Source organism: Melospiza melodia, chromosome 12 (genome assembly GCF_035770615.1).
Source record: "Melospiza melodia melodia isolate bMelMel2 chromosome 12, bMelMel2.pri, whole genome shotgun sequence".
In the NCBI taxonomy this organism is placed as follows: Eukaryota; Metazoa; Chordata; class Aves; order Passeriformes; family Passerellidae; genus Melospiza; species Melospiza melodia.
In genome coordinates, this window is record NC_086205.1 from 14118968 (window position 1) to 14135761 (window position 16794).

The 16794-nt window shown below is 42.0% G+C and overlaps 1 protein-coding gene across 2 annotated transcripts in view; it reads left to right on the plus strand.

The window, feature by feature from the left end:
- Positions 1-16794, plus strand: part of U2SURP (U2 snRNP associated SURP domain containing) — an 87152-nt gene that overhangs the window by 8818 nt on the left and 61540 nt on the right. The window lies entirely within an intron of this gene.

Here is a 16794-nt window from a genome sequence, read left to right on the forward strand (position 1 = left end):
GGCTCGGCCCGGGCAGCCCCGGCCCCGCGCACTCTGCGCCCCCGTCCGCCGGCCCGGGCCGAGCCCGCAGCCCCCCGCGACGCCCCGCTGCCGTCCTCAGGTGGCACAGTGCGGGGGTTTGTCCCGGCCATGAATGAACTCAGTGTTACCGGCGGTGCGATCGTCTGCAGCTCCGCCAAAGCTTGAGAAATAGTAATGCTGCTTTGAAATTTCTTCTTTATTTAAATTCTAAAGTAAACTCGAAATGCTTCGTTTTGTTTACCAGTGGTAAATCCTGATCCATTTAGTAGCCTTTTCACTCTGGCTGTGAAGGATACCCTTTAAAAGGCTGTGGCTGAGCCTGCAGTGATGAACTCAATACTTGGGTGTTTTACAGAATTTGGGCCAAAGTTGTTTGACTGAGAAAAGAAATGAAAAATTAAGCCAGTATTCTTATTTTGAACACAGTATTCTTATTGAACATGACATTTGAAAAACACCACATTGTTAGTGCTATTGAACAATGACATACAGATTATCACATCGATAAGTGATAATTTATGTTCTGAGTATTGCTTTAAAAAGAACCTGTTCCTCTTACTGTTTTTAAGTACTTCTTCCCATATGTGTCTCTTGCAGGAGAAGGAGGTAGAAGCGTTCAGGCACAGCCAATTGAACAGACTTGAGGAACTAAACAGAAATTCTCCTGCATATAAGGCAGAATATAAGCCTATTCTCTTATTTTTAGTTCATTTATTGAGCACTTAACATTCCTATTCCTGCAAAATACAAAGAAGAGTGGTCTCACTACCAAAACTTTAAAGGAGTGCTCTTGATTAGAGAGGATGTTTTGAGGATTAAACAGAAAGTGGATGCTGCAGTTCAGTAGTCATGATACCTGTACTCTGCTTTCCGCAGTGCTGGGTGAAGGAGGCAGTAGACTAAGCTGGATTCATGCTTGTTACATTTCCAGGAGGGATTTTGTGGGAGAGGAGGTGCAGCTGCTGTTGGAATGTCCCAGACCTTTGGAGGCAGCCTGCAAGAGGCTGGCGAGTAAGAGATGCCAGCAGTGTTCCTGTGTGCACAGAGGCACTGGAGGACAAGGAGCAGCAGAGGCTGGGGGCTGTGTGGGTTTGGCAAGGCCCAGGATTTCAGGAGTGCAGGCTGTGTGTTGGCAGCCAGGTGTGAGGGCCTGGCCTGCAGCCCTGAGGAGAGGCTGCCACATCCCCCCAGTGGGACTGGAGGAAGGAGCAGGACACATCCAGGCAAGACTTGGTGGAGGGTTGGGGCAGGGAGTCCAGCTCACAAGAAGGGGGTTGTGGAAACAGAGATCATAACATTGTGAGAACAGAGACTGTGTTTGCATCTGGGTTTTGAACTGATCTTGAGTGACAGAAATGGAAAGTAAGAAGGCTACAAAGGAAACATTTACTTACACCATGACCAATGAGATGCTGGTTGGCAGCTAGAAGTTTAACTGGTGCCACGAGGTATATTGGGTGTAGTCATGAAGGTATGATAATGGTATAATATATTACATTAGGTATAATATATTACAATGATAATAAAAATTGTTACATCTGGAAGTCAATGTGTATGACAGAAAGCTGTGTAATCCTCACAGCACAGACACACGAGTTCCTTGCTGCTCCTTTCGATCAATGATTTTTAGTCTAGAGAAGACTATTTTATAAGAATAAGATTTCAGGCCTAATATCAACTGAAGAGCTGTGCTCCAGGCAAAACCACCAACAAAGGCTGTTAGATCTCATGGATTACATGTTCCAGGACTCCTTTTATATGTGGTTGCTGCAGATTTTGCCTCATCTAAAGGTAGTTTTAAACTTCTGAACAGTTAACACCTTAACAGGTTCTGCATTGCCACCCAGGCATATCTACAGATCTGTGCAGCAACAGGGCAATTCAGGCCTGTTGAGCAAATTGAGGTGATGAGCAGGCTGCTGGGAAAGCTCCCAGCCCATGCAGCCCATGCAGCCCATGCAGCCAAGCTCCTGCACCTTTGCCAATCAGCAAAAAACAGCAGCATCACTCCCTGGCACTGCCTGTCCAGAAACACACCCTAAATGTGTATTCCCCAAACACCCTCAGTCTGGTGTGCTCAAGTACTTCTTTAGTGCCCACTATTAAATAGATTGCGAATACCACAAGTAGTAAATGACAGACTATAAACAAGGCTCTCAAATTAAACTGCATTTACCAAATGTAAATGATGTTGCTAGAGAGAATTCATCCATGAACTAACCCAGAGATGTCTGGCTGGTTTCCATCAATGGCTGCAGAAGGAACAGAAAAGTAAAAGGCCAGTAAGTAGTTACCCATAAATAAACCTGTTAGCATTGACATTAATCTTCAGCTAAATTATGATCTGTTAGGAACAGAGAAACAGGAGTGACCTTTCTTCTTCACCAAGCCCAGTCCTCTACTCTTGCAGGGAACCAAATAAAATAAACCCTTTCATATACTGATGATATTTCATTTTTGAAGTCAGGAAGCTGCTCAATCAGCATCTGTTAGAGTCCCTGTCTTTTTGGGATAAAACCATGGAATGCACAGTTAGAAATTGTTTGTAGGTAGTAGATATAAATTCAGCTAGAAAGGTTTTAAGCTCAAACCCAAAAGATGGCATATTTACAATCTCATGCAATCTTAATTATGCTGCCTTGTGTATGTAATCTTTACACAAATGATGCATAGGTTATGTGACAAAAATAGTATGGAGTTGCATAAGCAAAGGGTCTTTCTTAATGTGGACAAAAATGTCTAACTTTGGACAGTTGACATTGCAGCAAAAGTTTTCTATAGTAGTTTCTTTTTGAAGGTAGAACAAAAACTATTTTCTGTCATGTGTCCCTGAGGTGACAGATCTTCAGGCTTGGAATGATGAATCTTTAGTGACAGACATTTAATGGATGAACTACAGAGCTAGTGTCATAGTAATTATAAAAAATGCCTGGTGTCACAGGGTGTCATTGCCTCCTGCAGCAGTCTGGCAGAAAAGCCAGCCTGAGGGACCCCTCTTCCCCCACCAGCTGCTGCCAGCAATGCTGGGCTCAGCTAGTCATGCTGGGGATCCAGGGGTGAGGGATTCTCCCTATCAGGCATTGAAGAAAGATATTTTGTACACAGAGCTGACGAGACAAATTTCCTAATGAATGTCTGGCAAGTGAGACCTTGTCTGCCTGAAAATGAGACAGCTACTGAAGTGGAAAGTGGAAACCTCTTCCTGAAATGTAACCCTGTGTGACAGACTGTCCCTGAGATGTTCTTTGAAAAGACTGTGTAAATGTTGGTGCAAACCTCCTGTGCCTCATGTATCCCACATATATATTCTCCCTGACATCTTCCCTGGGACAAAGTTAATCATAATGCTGCTGTGCAGCAGCCAAAGTGGGCTGATGACCTGACTGAACATGAAGCTTAGCTTATGCTCCAGCTTTCAGGCTTCTCACCAAATCTTCTTTTCTCTGTGGAGAGTCACCTAGACAAAATACCTTGGCATTTTGTACCACGGCAAAAGACCTTGCAGTGCTCTCTTGGTGTTTCTGTACGTGTCCTGTTCAGCTGACACTGTGAAATTAATTTAAATTTACATAGATACTATCAATAAATGTGGAGGGTTAGAATGTAAGAGAATAGTGCAGAAGGCAGTCTCACACCTGAGGAGTTGCAGCTGTACCAATCACCAAAGATTGGGAACAGGCCTGCCCTCAATAGGCCACAGCTGTGTTCAATAACAAGATAAGTGCTACAAAAGAGTGGGTGAGATGGGTGAGAGATGGAGTTTGTTGACTGTGAGGAGATGTCCATGAGAAATCGCCAAGAAGGTATGGGACTTTTGCAATAAGATGACAACAAATAAACACACTTTATTTCATTTGAATCGTAGAATGGCTTGAGCTAGCAGGGACCTTTAAAGGTTATCTAATCCAATGATAAGCCCTGCAATAAGCAGGAACTAGATCAGGTTGTTCAGAGCCCCATCCAATCTGACCTCAAATGTTTCCAGGGATGGGGCATCCTCCATTTCTCTTGGTGTTGGCACTCTCATAATAAAAAATTTCTTTCCTCGTATCTCATATGAGTTTACACTCTTTTAGTTTAAAACCATTGCTCCTTGTCCTATTGCTACAGACCCTATTAAAAAGTTTCCCCCCTCTTATTAAGTCCCCCTCATTCTTTGAAAGGCTGCAGTAAGGCTCCTCCTGAGCCTTCTCCAGGCTAAACAACCCCAGCTCTTTCAGTGCACTCTGAAGTGCCAAGATCTTGATATTTTCACTTCCAAAAGAACTTTGGTATTTCCTGTAATTGCAAGTTGTCCCTTTTCATAATAGCATTGGAAAACATGCAATAGAGAGGATTTATCCCTATTTTCTGGATAATCCAAGCACCTAAAATGACTCTTGCAAACTGATATGCCCAGCCAGCTCCTAGGATTCCCAAATTTGCTTAGATCTGTAAGACCAAGAGTTATCCATATGGCACCTTTAACTGAATCTGCTACTTCACAGAAATAAAAATCCACACAAGAATTGTCACTGGAAAACTTGCAGAGCCTCCAGGCCAAAAATTTCACTCTTCTCTCTTTTTTTCTGTCAAGCTTTGCTCTTGGCTCATTTATCAAATGACAATATAGTTTCTGGCTTAATATAAAAACTGACTGTGATGAGCCATAGACCTCCCTTCCCCTGGTTCTTCTGACTCTGAGATACCAAATGTAGCATTGACAGTATTACCACACCCTAAGAATTTAGGAAATTCTTAGGAACTAAGCTTGCATTCTTACCTTTTATTTTTTTGTCTCTTTGCTCGTTTTACCTCAAGTATTGTCATATTTAATACTGTTCAAAACTTCATATTTCATTTTAGCATTTAACAGAGAGCAGACATGATGCATTAATCATAAAAGCAGTAGAGTTTTTCAATGTGGCTTTTCTAAATTACCTTCTGGTGTTTCCATTTGTCAGTTTGGGTAATTCTAATATCAGTTTCTACCTGCCTCTTTTCTTTATAGGAATACAAACTGATACTCAATAATATTATTTTTTTTAAAATGTTTTACCTTCTATTGTTCAAAGTCAGTTGCTTATTTGCCAGCGTAACAAAATATTAAGGGGAATGGTGCTGATTCATCATTACTTGATAAATTACATCATTAATTTATCATTACATTTATCAAGTAATGTTGATAAATGTTTTTCATCATAATATAAAATTGTAAATTAGATAACTACTGCTAAATTGCAAACATTCATCTAACCAAAGAGATCCAATAAATATCAAACAGGAGCAGATACTCCTTCATAGTACAAGATTGTTTCAACACTTCTAGTGAAGCATCCCAGGGTCTATTGTCCAAGAACAGGCACTTAGAGTGACCACACAGCAGGTGTAGAAATGGCTAAAGTACCAATCAGAGGAATGGATTCTAAAAAAACCCGGTTTTAAGCAAGTGCTATGTCCCTAGCAGTGCATTTTAAACATAATAGTCCAAGACAAATACTCAACATGTAAAAGGAACAGGAGCATAAAGTGTGGAGTAGAGGGCCCTAAAATAAAGAAAGGCAGAGCCCCTGAAGTGCCAGCAGGTACCTGTGAATCAGGCAGCCCCATGGCCAAATCTTCCAGCAGCAGACAGAGAAAGAGAGGAGAGGAGCAAGACACCTCAGTCTCTGCAGGTCAGCTTCTGAGCTCCAGCACAGGGCAGGGCATCAGCAAGGGTCACAGGGTGCTATTCTTATCTAGATAGCTGTAAAAGTTAAGATAGATCAGCTAGCCAGTCTTGATGTAATCTAAATCAGCAAATCTTCAAGTGGATAATATTATGAAACATAATTACAAAATTGATTCCCTTAGCTTTGGTGGATGGGAGAGATAAACCTGAGATCATTAATTTTGTTGTTCTTGTGAAAGAAATAGGAAAGCAGCTAGAAAATTGTCACAAAATGGAAAAATTAGCCTTTCTATTTCTTGGTACAAAGTAGAATTACTTTATTGAGGGATATGTATGTATATAAATCATCCTTGGAGCCGTTGTTCTTGTTTAATGACAAGAGTCACTTATGTCTGTATACGAATAAATTTCTGGAGATTTAGATCAGAGTCTGGTGTATAGATTGAGACATGAAAAGAGCTGATATTTTGAACAATCTACTATACAATAGTGTCATTTCCCTTCCAAAAGCACCACCTCCACCAGACACTGTTCAACTCAGCTCTGACTTGAATGAAGAGAGAGTGCAGTTACATGACACAGCTGATGGTAACAGACTGGTCATGGCCACAGCCACCTTCCCTTCGAGCTGGCTACAAGTGACACTGGAGGCACAGGGTAAAGGCACATGGGAGTGCCCTCAGGAGTGTGTGCAGTGAGAGGCTGTCAGGTGCTCTTCGTGCAGAAGTAGGGAAAGAAAGGTTGCAAAAGATGTCAAGGGTGTGCCAGAGAAGTCTCTTTTGGGATGAGAGTGGGCTTTCAGCAAGAATGCTGTCAAAACCAAAACTGTAACCTCAAGCAAAGAAGGAAACTATTTTTTGTGTGTATGTTTTCATTCTCTGGAGTTCAAGAAAGAAAGACTTTTACATCATCTATAAGTAGGTCTGTATTAAGGCATCTAGCTTCTAGTTCCCTCTCCCCATGTTAGTTCTTTCCTGTCTTCTGTATGCTGTAGTTGCAGGATAGAGATGTTTCTGAAGAGAATCAGATGTGTTGTGGTGTCATACTCTATTGCACAGGTGATACCTGGGACCTGGGTTTCATGGTGCAATTTCACATGTAATTAGTTTGCTGTTACTGGCAACACAGATTTGAAATCAGAACTAAGCCCTCTGAGAAACTCTTTCCTGCCAATGCTCTCGTTACTTTTCCTGAATTTCCCTCTACATTATTTATAGAGCTGGACAAAAAAAGGAGAACAGTTGGATCGAATTTATTTACTGCAAATACTCTTAGGAAGAAAAGTGTTGTTCAGCCAACTAAAATCTTGATTTCCTACTTTTACTGATAAGAAAACTCACTATCTGGTTCCAAATTACCATAAATGGGACAATGAGAAAAAAGCACTCTACAAAATATGCAAATGATATGACAGCCTGTGCAACAAGAGATGGGAGAATACAATCAAATTTCCATCAGCTGTAATAATTCTTGCACTTGTTTTTTTGGCTTGAAAAGGAGTCCCTAACTTCAATGAGCAGCTCAACAGCTACAGCTGAATGATAAACTAGGTGAGCCTACATCTGAAGGACTTCCTTCCTCAAAGATGAAAATTCAGAACAGAGAGAATACCCTTTCTTTAACAAGCAGATTAGGCCAAGGCAAAAAGAGCTGAAGTAATTGTGCGGGAATATCTTGATACAGTCATTCTGTGCCAGGTGCAGCATCATATTGATGGTGCAGAAAGGCTTCCTGGGTTCCTCCTGCTGTTCATGCTGTGCTCTCAGTTGTCCTTATTCAGCACAGAGTCCCTGGCAAGAAAGTGGGTGTTGCATCACTGATGTTCCTGTGCAACAATAAATTGCACCAGGGCTGGGCAGTTCTGGCTGCAGGAATTACAGACAGTCCCCATGGCCTACTTCCCATCAGAGTACAGGGGTCATGGAATGCAAAACTGGGGCCAAATTATTTCACTCGTGGCTGGAACTCAGCTATTTGCCATGTGCATTACAATAGTGAGTTTACTTTTTCTAAGTGCTGAATTACTGCCCTGGGAGATGCACACACTTCCAGACCAGAATTCAGAGTTTAGCCTCATATTATGTTTTTAAACACATCTGTGATCTATTATGTTGCTGAGTAATGATTTTCACAGAATCCTTGTTTTTTAATATGCAAAGAAATGTCACTATCAATATCAGTCTCAGCATGGTATTGCTGAGTACTCAGAACACATCTGAGTACTAGATAAATGCTTCTTGCTATGGAAAAAATATTACAGGTCATTAAAATGTTAAAGAATTAAGGGGGAAAGTTATAAAAAATGGAAGGAACAGACATGGAAATTTTAGGAGCTGGGATCAGAGACTTCTAGATAGTAGTAATTTTAGTTACATAATGTATCAGAAAAGTAAGCTAAACACTGGAAAAGAATTGTGGAAACAGCATTATATGCTTAAATTAGATATATACTTGGTATAAAAATGCCAGAAACTTGTATTCAGTTCTGACTCCACAGCAGTCATTTAGTCCATTAGGAATCATAAGTGCAGTGCCAGAATCAAGCAGCAATTTATCCTTTCTTTATTCCAGGAGTTGCTTGTTTTAATCCTTTCAAGAGCCTCAGACTGTTTTTGCTTTAACAGTCTCTGAGGAAATTTCTCGTATCCACCAAACAAAATAAAGGCCAGACTGAGTAAGTAACTGTAATTTAATTTCAATGTTCCTAAACTATACTTGACTTCAGTTTGCACATGGACACTTGAGCACAGGCAACTGTTCTGAAAGAGTCTTTATGTTTAAATCCTTCTGCCCACTTACTGAAAGGGTACTTTGAGGTGAGAAAAGCCTTTCCAGAATCTAAGCCTGGTCTTTGTGCTTATTCTCGAGATAACAGCAAAATTTCATTTTAATCCCAGCAAAAAAGGAATGAATACTGCCTGCCTCTACCATATAACATTTTCTTGTGGATGGGGGAGCATCTTTGAATAGGAAATCAGAGAATTTGCAAGGATTGGTGAGTATTTATTTAAATTTCTGTTGTTACCTGTTCTGCAGTTGCAGACCTGCACTGCTGTAACTCTTCCACTTCAAAGCAATTATGCCTGGCTTCATCAGCATGAGAGGCTGATGCAGCTCTTGTGCTGTTTTATGTAATCCATCCTTCTTTAAGAGGTGCAGTGCATGCCTGAGGTATGCTGAGCCAGCATTCCTTCATCTTTCGTGATGTACTGCAGTGCACTGATAATAATTATCCTGCGCAGTGTCAAATAGCAAAGAATTCCTGCTGTGAATAGGAGCAGATGTAGATATGTGATGTGAGGTATATAGATTCTTGAAAGGGCATGAGAAGAACTCATTCATATGGAGCCTATGTGCAACAACAGGCCATGGTTGTTATTCTGTCTATCCAGTACATCTCTGGATTCAGCTTTGCAGCTAGGTTTTCAAAGCTCTGGGCTCTTAGGAATTTAAACCCTGCTGACACTTCTCTCTGCCTTGACACCACTCTAAATGTTTGCTGGCCTGTCTCTTGGTTAGCACCCATCTCATGGTTACAGGTTTTACCCAGGGAAAAGTGTGACTCTGTGGAGTCCTTAATCACTTTCTGTCCTTATTGACACCAGAGTCTCCTCTTAAGTACCCTTATTCAATTATCTCCTTTTAATGTAAGCCCAGTACATCTAATTCAACTAAGTAGTTTCTGAATTCAGTGTACCATCTCTGATCTGCCCTGGATTATTTTCTGATTTTATATCTGTTTTACATTTTCTGTAATGTAGAATAAGACTCCAGCATCCATTTCCAGTCAAAGTCTAATGCAAGACTTAGACCCAAAAGGTTTCCACTGTAAGAAAGTGATCAGAGCTGTGATCCAAACACAACAGGGCTTTTGATTTTACTGCATCCTCACCTTCAGAGATTATTGTGACAATTTTGACTCCATTTCCAAATTCTTTTGGCAGCTACTTTGTATCTGCCAGATCTGCCATTTGATTTTGGATAGTTTAGCAGTCTGTTCCACTCCTAATCCCAGTTTATCTGTTTTGGTTTAGTTTGGTGTTTGAACTACCCTTAAAATAAGTCTATTTGTTAAACTGAAAGTTTTTCAGTTAAGGAAATTGAAGTTTTCCTGGCTGTGGGTTCTCAAGATACCCTGCCTTTCACAGAGACCCTTCACTCTATGACAACAAAAAAATTCATAAAATTCCCAGTTTTTAAAGCAGAAATTGATCTATCTGACCTTTGATTAGACTAAGATAAAAGGCATAGAATTTGTGGAGCTCATACTGGTAAACAAGATGTTATTAGAAGACTTTCTAACTTAGGATGAGCTAATAATTGACTGAATACTTGGACAAGAAAAAAAATCCCAGTACACAGGAGCTGAATATGATTTTTCATATTTGTAAATGAACTGAAGTTTCCAAATTCAATTTCATTTGGTGCAAACTATTCCATTTAATGCTAAAGAAGGATTTTTAATGGAAGTGGTTGTCAAAACAGTGACATGAACTGATGTTTAACTCCCACAGAGAAAGTTAGGATTGCATTAGTGCTCCTGAAGAAGTCAGTGCATGCCTTACAAAATCTTATTCCTCCCTGTGTTTGAGAGGAATTCTCCTCTGCTCTGCAAATTCAGGTTTCTGCCTCACAGCAGTGACCTGACCATCAGCCCCTTTCACTGGAACAGTCCCACTTTGTAAAAAATACTTAAATATTCATGGAGCCAGCTGGTGAGAGAAAAACAATGCTCTAGTCTGATGGTTCAGTAACCCTCCTGGGGAGGGTGGAGGTGTTAGTCCCAGTCCCAGTGAATGTGTAATTATTTATACAAAGTAGAACAGTGTCAACAGGAGAAATGACAAGTCTCATCTCCCAAAAAGTTTCTTTGCAGGAATGGAGAAGTCTAAAGGAACAATAATGCATTTGCCAGAAATCTGCCAGGTATAGTTAACAACACTTGAACAAACTCTAAAAATAATTTACAGATTATTCCTGAAATAGCTAAGCTTTTGGATGAATAGATGTTCTTCCACATCTCTGAGACAGACCTTGTTCCTCATATTAAGTGAACAGGCTTTTCATCCTCCAAAGCAAAACAGCTCTTAAAAATAGAAATCATTCAGAACATATTTTAAGAACTTAGCATCTCATAACATCATACCTCCATCCTTGTTCCTATTGATATCAATGGAAGGAAAACCAGTATTTATATGTCCCACAAGCAGATCTGTCTCTTGGAGAATGCTGCTCTATAATGGTTTGTGTCTGGCAGGAATAAAGAACTCTTGAGACCTGCCTGCCAGTTGGATAGCCAGGGCTGTATGGAGCCCCAGCAGTAATGTTTGTGCAGAGTCCTGCTGAAAGCATCATGTGAGGCACAGCTCTTCAGCACAAATGAGTTTTCATTGAGCCAGCTAGAGGATAGACAATGTTTCAGGCAACAAATTCTTGTTCAGGGCTAAGGCAAGGAGCAAGCTTTAAGCTATGTGCAGGCTGAGGAAAACTGCTTTCACTTTATCTCAGTTTGTGAATTAGACAATGTGTCACAATTTTCTAATATCTTACAGTTTTATGAGTTTCTGTTAGAGAACTCAAAGAAGCATAGATAGTTCTAGTGCATATGCCTGACCTACAGACACCCAGCTTGACAAAAATGGCATCAGGAATTAGAAATTTACTCCCTCTGGCTTTAAAAAATGAGTAAAAAAATCCTAAGATGTTTAAGCTTTAGTCATCAAAACCAGAGCTGCCTGAAAATTGTTTTTGAAGCTCAGCTGTAAACAGTGTTGTAATACTTCATATTACGGTAAGAATAAAGTCATATCCCTTTTGTTAGTCATATGTTTTGCCAATAAAATGACTTTCATGAAACAAAAAAGAATTTGTAGTGTTAAAGGCCTTTCAGAGGAATGTATAATTAAAGAACAGTAGTTTCTGACATCTGGAAAGAAGTTCTGGACTGCAGAGGGATAAATGACCTGTAACCTTTAAAACATATTTTCAGATAAAAGATTTTTCAAAGAAAATTTTGAATGTTAGCTGCTGCAAAGGCAGAGAAGACTGTCTTGAAACTCAGAGATGGATAGGACACAGCAGATTTCTGCATCTACGCATCTTATGTAAAAGCTATAAAGAACAGGCAGCTGTCAGCAAGAGGTAAGAATCCACCAAGTGATATTGTGATGACTACTCAAAGGTTAAGGAGTTGAATATTACATAGGCTCTGGCAGATGAAAAGAGAATGACCAAGCAGCAAGTACTGCACCAAATCTAGTGTATGTAGCTGATGCTTGTAAACTACAGCATTGTGTCCATCTGTGTGTGGACAAAACTAAGTGCAGCCATTGCAATGTGTGCAGAAACACTGTGAGCAAGTGCCATGGGTGTGTGCATTTTTGGAGGAAGCAGCATTTCTCTGTTCCACTCACTGCTCTGCTGTGTTCACCACAGCAGCAGCCACAAAGCCCAGCCCAGCCCAGGAACCAGACTTTGGGTTGATGGGATGAGTGTCCCTGGCCTAGGGAAATGAGTGCAGTGAGCCACTGCCTAGCTGAGGCTGAGGTGTCCTTCAGTCTGGGGTGTCCTGCAGTCTGTCCCTGGCCATGTGCTCACAGGAAACAAGCTGTTGTCCTGGCCCAGGATGTGCAGGCAGTGCAGAGGTAAAGCTCTCTGCAGGTTTAGTTTGTAGCTGCCTGTCCTTGGGTGTCTGATCTGAGTTTTCAGTCATGACTTCATGACTCTGTCCAGCCCTGCTCCTGCCTGTGGGCTGTGCTGTGGCACGCTGAGTGTAACCTGTTTCCCTGCCTCAGCTGACTCTGGTGGTGGCCGAGGGTGTAAGGCTGGGATGGTGGCAGGGCACAGCAGGGAGCACGAGCCTGGGGTCCCTGGGGAGCTGTGGCTGTGCAGCTGCAGGATATGGGTCCGTGAAGGTTTTGCATTGTAGCTCCGAGACCCCTGAAGCCTGGCACCTCTGCATCATTTTTATCCTTCCTGTTAAGCATGTGGCTGTCACATGAATTCTCTGGAGGCTTAAGGTAACTTTTAAATGAGCATTGGTGAGAACACTGCAGTGTAACACCTGCTGGACCAGAGAATTACTGCCCCCAGTTGTCAAAGCTGAGCAACAGCTTACAACTATGTTATTTTATTTTGTTGACAGCTAGTTCCAAAGCAACTGATACTTTTGCAACTTGGTCTTTTCATGGAACTAATTAAGGGAATATGAGAATTTTCAAGAAAATTCTTTCAGTTAAGGGATAATGTGGAAAGTTTTATTGCCCCCATTACATTTCTATTTCTTCTATTATGTTCCCATCATAAAATAAAAATCTTTGAATATACAATTATAAGTGAGGTCTGAAATTAAAGATTTAGCATCTGTATACCCTGGAGATGGTTGTACTTCCTACCTATAAAGAGCCATATTAAACCCCCAGAGTTCTTTTGTAATGTGTGTAAGAGGAATTGTAAACATATCACTGAAACTCCCCCTGCTAAAACCTTCTGAAGAGTGTTGTAGATGAGAAAACTCCCTGTCATGTGAAGCCTTTCTATTTTTACCATGTCACTAGGAAGAGTCACTGTTTACTGCATTAGCTATAACCTAAGGAGATATGTCCTGTGGCAAATCCAGGACTGGAATTGCTGGACAGGTTGTGGTGATTCTATTATTAGAAACCTGTTACATTTGACATTGAGCATAAAAGATGGGGCTTGTACTGCAGAACATTTCTTGTACTCCTGAGAGCAAATCCCAGCAGTTATTACCAGAGAAGATGCTGAAGCCTCTGAGTTCTCATTGATTGGATTTGCAAGTCGATCAGTCATGTTGAGATAGGTAAAATCTGTTGACAAAGAAATGATGACTGATATCCTAAGAATAAAATCTAATGATAAAATCAGTAAATCTTGGTATTGCCAGAGCAAATTCCTCAGAGACCAGAATTTCACTCTCAAAGGGTATTTTGTATCTAGACAGGTTGTGTGTTGACTTAGTTTATATAAGGTGTCTGAAACATCCAGAAAATCTTTGCCTATACCTGGGCTGTGTGAGGAAATAAATGCATTTGGTTTTCAATGGCATGTCAGAATAAAATGTGTTATTACTGGATTTAACTGAATGTACAAGCATGATTGCATGTTGCCACATTTCAACCATATTTCAAGTGGGATGTAGAGTTATTTACTCTTTAGTGCTAATACAACCAACAGTAGAAGACAGAAAGAGAAGACTACTGAAAGGCCACAGGCAGTAAAGAAGTCACTTGTAGGTCTTGCCTGTGTGGCAGCAGCTCATGGAGCTACAGGAGCCTCAGGCAGGGCAGCAGTGTGGCACTGACACAGGGAGCTCCACCTTGGCTCTTCTCAGAGAGTTTCCACCCACATTCAAGGTAGTTGTCAGTGTTCTGCTTGCATAGAAGGAGTCAGATCTGAAGAAATTCAGCTTCAGGTCTGAAATTTGTAAAGGGAAACAGATGAGATAGTGAAGTTGGGTCAGAGAGTGGGAAGAAATAAATAAAAGGAAGAAAGTAGTAAAAACAGTTGGAAACACTTTGATGAGATTCTGCATCCATCCAATAAGGCTACTGACTTTGACAGCTTGTGCCAACACAAGAAGTAGGGATCCCTGAGCAGCTTGCACAGGAAGTCATAATACAGTAAAAACATTTTCCATATGCTGGTGTTAAATAAGAAATGAGTGGATCAAACTTGCTTATATCCCAACTTTGACAAGGGCTGTGGAGATAATCTAACAGCCTCAGATAGCAGCTCTGGATAGTGGCTGTGCCCAGGAGAGACTTGTTTGAAAGATGACCAGTAGACAGGAAAGCACAGCTGTCTGGAAGGTGCTGTATGATCTTTGGCATAGGTTGGGAATGAAGTGTCACTGGCCAAAATGAATGGGAGTTCCCCAGGAGAGCTTGAAGGTCATGGCAGGTGGGGAGCTGGTGTCTGTGTCTGTCACTGAGACTGTGAGTGTCAGCTCTGCCCTACAAACAGCACAGCCAGTCTAACAGCTCCTGCAGTAAACTACCACACAGGGACTGAATCATGGCACTGCTGCAATACTCCAGTTAACACTGCAATGTTACAGCCAAGAAGGGGACTGCAGCATTTTGGAAAGTACAATTGAATGCCTAAGGTGTTGAAAACTGTAGCGTGAAATATATGTGCATTGTTTGACATCAGCTGGGAATATGGTAGGCAGGTTCAATGAACATGGCTGAGTCTGATACCTGGGTAGCAGAGTAAAACAGTTGTTCCTATCCAGTAGGCAACATGCTGGCTGTGGCAGGGTGGTCATGGCATTGTGCCAGCCAGGTGAGTGCCTCATGGCTACCTTGGGCTTTACCAGGGCTCATCCATCTCACTGGGTCTGGGCCAGGAAGGAGCCATTGCTGAACTGATGACTTTCAACTGCTCACCTTTGAAAGGTGCAGTCCTGCACAGGAAGATACTTTCAGATTATCTTTTTTATTGCTTGCCTGTTTTGTTTCTTTGCTTGCTTGTCACGCTGGTTTTAAACTACTATAGAAGTCTAATAGGTATGTTAATCTGCATTTGCTGCGGTATGCATGTGACAAAGGAAACAGATCAAATGAACTTATTTTAGTCACTATGTTTAAATAAATAGCCAACATGGCAAGCTGCATACTCTCACTCCGACTGACTTATGTTCAGTTTAAATTCCAGGAATGTCTAAGAGAGTGGCGTCATCCCCTTCAAAACAGTTTTGGTTTTTTTCCCTATTGGATTGTATGAGCAAGCAGCTGCCTCTGAGGCATTATTTTTGCCAGCCGGCCAGGTCTCTGTGCCAGCTTCTCCCTGAGTGTTCCATGGATGGGATCCCTCCCAGACCAGCCCCGGGGACAGTAGCGGTGTCCAGGCAAGATGCCGCAAAGGGCAGCGCTTCACCAGCTGTGCAGGAGCGAGCGGGGGTTCCTGTGCTCCCTCCCGTGCGCTGCAGATGAGAAACGCGGCCCCAGCTCCCCCGGCGAGAGCGGGGCCGTGCCGGAGCCCCCGGGCCGTGCCGGAGCCCCCGGGCCGTGCCGGAGCCCTCGGGCCGTGCCGGAGCCCCGGGGCCGTGCCGGAGCCCCGGGGCCGTGCCGGAGCCCCCGGGGCCGTGCCGGAGCCCCCGGGCCGTGCCGGAGCCCCCGGGCCGTGCCCGCCCCGGCCGCGCTGCTGCGGCTCCTCCTGGCGGCCCCGGCTCCCGGAGCTCCGCAGCCCCTGCAGCGGCTGCATCCCCGCGCTCTGCTCCCTCCATCCCTGGGCCTGTGCTGGGGCAGATTAAAACAATCTGAATTACCCCTTGCTTTTTCAAAATATGTGAATAATTTGTTTTGCTTTGTTCATTTCAAACTGAAATTGAGGATTTGATCCAACTCAGACCTCAGAGCACAGAAGATCCTGAAATTCGCTGGAATAAACTTGCTAAAACATTTAAAGCATTAGAAAGCAGGCATTCTTTACCTGTGCAGGACACACAGAGGATATATTTTTTAAATTCTGTATGTGTTGTGAGGCTTTACAACAAGGTATTTATCCATCATAATCATACATATTCATTAAAATGTGGTTTTTATTTAATACATAAACATTACTTTCCTAGAACTAATTTGTATGTATCCACTTCTCACTGGAAGTCCTTTTTTGGTCCTGGAGAGTCATAAAAGGGGACTTTAGTGGTTGCATTCACTGAATGCTTTGATATTAAAGGTGACTTTTCCTTGAACTTTTCCTTTGGGCATGTGCTGTTGCTTCTTTGTTAAATGACTTGCAAAAAACCACTCTCGTCCTTTTTATCTGTTTGTCCACTGGTTCCAACTACCTTTATCCTCCTGTGGTCATATTTTTACATCCATTTATCTTTTTTTTTTTTTTGTCATTTAGTCTTTAAGCTCTATCCAGCAACTTCAGGGAAACTAAAAATTTCTATTCTCTGTATCATTTATCATTGATGGCTGACTTTGAAAATGAAAGTTTGTTTTCTTAAAACTGAGTAACACCAAATCTTGTCTAGGAAACTCCTGCTGGTTGACCTCAGTGTCCTCCATGGGTCTGCTGGGCACAGACTAATGTTGCAAAACTTCCTTCTGAGCAGCAGGCCTGGATCTCTTTATTCTGAGGTTCACTTGGCC